Source organism: Erigeron canadensis, chromosome 2 (genome assembly GCF_010389155.1).
Source record: "Erigeron canadensis isolate Cc75 chromosome 2, C_canadensis_v1, whole genome shotgun sequence".
In the NCBI taxonomy this organism is placed as follows: Eukaryota; Viridiplantae; Streptophyta; class Magnoliopsida; order Asterales; family Asteraceae; genus Erigeron; species Erigeron canadensis.
Genome location: NC_057762.1, coordinates 45,451,701 through 45,454,706, shown reverse-complemented (window position 1 = coordinate 45,454,706; position 3,006 = coordinate 45,451,701). Strand labels below are relative to the sequence as shown.

Below are 3,006 nucleotides of genomic sequence, written 5' to 3'. Positions count from 1 at the left end.
TCATATGGTATAATTTTTTGAATACTCTGTATTATTTAGTATTGGGTAAATTACACTTTTGGTCTTTGACTTGATACATTTTTCAATTTTAGTAACTGAACTTTAAAAAAAAATCTTTATTAAATTTGCCACTGTTTTTTTGGTCACCTTCGTTTAATTGTGAGCAAAGTATGAATGCTTTTGCATTTTAAAATTTGAAATGTGTATGTTTAAAATTGAAATATTGAAATAGTCAACATTTCGTTTCAGTCAAACATTTACCCAGCCCGGCTGAATTTGAGATGTAGCATACGGATTCTAATCTTGTTTATTTTTATAGTCCTTTATAAACTTTAAAATGCAAAAGTAAATATTGCTATTTTTATGTTATGTATTTTATACATGGTAACCTCCTATATATATGGTGAGCGTCGAAGTCCTATTTTAAGGGGTTGACTTTCAAATTTGACCATCCAAATTCATTGAATCTCGTGGTGATTCAATATCAACCAATAAAAAAGTTGAAGACAGACTCTAAAGTAAAAAGTAATAAAAAAACTGCTCTTCATCCTTAATTACCCACGTCTACCCAGGAAATAATTTCTTTAACCTTCGATTAGTAATTTATTTGCTGAATCGTGACCATATAGATGTGACGTCATTTGACACACATAGAGAATATATGGCCCGGCTGCGAGGGTAATATTCCGTTCCTAATTAAGATGGAACAATTATATATAGTAGGAAGTGTAGTCTATCATGTCCGCCATGCATCTATCTATAATATAGTCACAAATTGCACACCATTTGTATTATAAAAAACACATGTGGACATTGTTTTTTTCTTAGAGACATGTTAAGACATGAAATCATCCAGTACTCAGTGTAGGTTGTTCAGCCTCTTACTTATTATTATGTATATAGAATTTGTACATATAAATCCCTTTTTTCATTAATATATTTATAACCAATGTATATACACTGGAATACTAGTGTTTGGCATCCTCATACCATTCGAAATATATGAATTGCACAACCATATATCACCATTTTGTTTTTTGGAGTCTTTGTTCGCGACAATGAGACGGATATCATGATTGGTTAGTGGGTTTCCCCTTTGTTCTCAGCCTTCAGTTGATTTGGAGTATAGCTAATTTTACATGCTTTTACATTGTGCCACATGGCCCTTTTCTTTTTGTGTTTTAATCAGCACAATCTATTTCGCTGCTACTGGGTTGGGGCTAGCTACTTGATGTAAACATATATCGCTTCTTTTATAACTTTATGGAATAAATAATAATGCATAGTTTATCATAAAATTAAGAAACTATCATGTAGAATTGTACGGCAAGCAGCATGGTTTGGATCAGTAGTAAACACCATGGCCTCTGAATTCAGAGCTCATGGGTTCGATCCTCATCCTATGTAAAGGTTGGAGGACCTATTCTACCATTTAGGTAGAAACTGAAAGCAACCTCTCTACTTAGGTAGAGGTAAGGTCTGCCTACATCATAACCTCCCCCATACACCGTCGAGGTATCGGAGCTCAAAACCCGCGGAAGGCGGCACTGAGCATTTTCTTCTTCTTCTTTAATGTAGAATTGTACAGCCCGTTGAGTATAAAAACGATGGTACGTCACCTTGATCGCACATGTCATATATACATGAAAGCTACTTGGAAACTATCATGGCGAGTTTTGATCTTCCTCAAATGACACACTTAATTGGTTGTCATATTAAGAGATAATTTTGATGCAACTTTGTCTTTGTGGTGAATTTTTTTTTTTCCGGGTCTTTTGTCATTCTAATATGAGTTCTGTATACTTAACACCAAGGATTGATCTCCTGAATATGGGCAACCTTTCCAAGAAGCATGAATAGGTGTAAACCGTAGACTCATTTTTGCTATAAAAAAATGGTATCCAAAATAAAAAGTTATGGGCTACTTGGGCCAAACCACCAAATTGATGTTATGTTACTTATGTAGTTATGTGTCTACCTTTCAATTCACTGGGTTGTTTTTATAAAATATATGTGAACCCAACTAATTATAGCTTGCATTTCTGTTCTAAAAAAAAAATTATAGCTTGCATATGCATCCTCTATGAGAAATGTTTTTATGAATCAACTCTTGTACTGTTATATTGATATATATGGGAAAAATTTCCTTCCTGCGTATTCTGTTCCATGTGGTTACGACAAACGTCTGTTTAGAGCATAGATACACAAGTATAATCAAATTTCAGCTATATTAGTATAAATTGTTATATTCCTCGGCGTGATAACTTTTGACCCACCTTGACTTCATATGCAATTTGAATGAATTTAGTATATTACAGTAAATTTTTTAGAGAAATGACCAAAAGCCCGTCTAGCTCAGTTGGTAGAGCGCAAGGCTCTTAACCTTGTGGTCGTGGGTTCGAGCCCCACGGTGGGCGACTCAAATTTTTCCATTTTTTTTTAAAGTTATCTTGGGCCTTTTAAACAGATCGATGCATTCTTAGCTTAAAGCCCAAAAGGGTTTACTCAGTTGTACCTTTTTTTTTTCTTTTCTTTTTTTTTTTTGAACGGCTTTACTCAGTCGTATTTTGTACACCTGTATTTCACATTAATCAAATTACGAGTATTTGTTTGTTACTTTTTGTAATTTTGCATTTGTAGACATTTATATAAAGAAATTTGCAGTACAAACTCTAACATACTTTATATGAAAACTCACAAGACAATATTTAAATTTAAATAATATCCCGCTTTGCTGTGATTTATAACATAGAAAATTATACATTTTATGTGACTAGGATATAGTTTCAATTTGATCAACTTTTAGTGAAGTGACAAAAAAACAACCTGGAACAAAGCAATCAAACTCGTCAAAATTATTTTGATATGACATGGCATATATTATTGGATAGAACTTAATTTAATTATAGACATTTCCAAATTGATTGTATGGAAAAGGAAAAGCACTTTTAACTTAAGTTAGTATGTTTATTATTTATTACATTTTTTTTTATAAACAATCAGAGA

The 3,006-nt window shown here is 32.5% G+C and overlaps 1 non-coding gene across 1 annotated transcript; it reads left to right on the top strand.

The window, feature by feature from the left end:
• The first annotated feature begins 2,344 nt into the window (after positions 1 to 2,344).
• TRNAK-CUU lies at positions 2,345 to 2,417 on the top strand. Its single transcript has one exon. It is a non-coding gene; the product is annotated as a tRNA-Lys (tRNA).
• Positions 2,418 to 3,006: the final 589 nt, after the last annotated feature.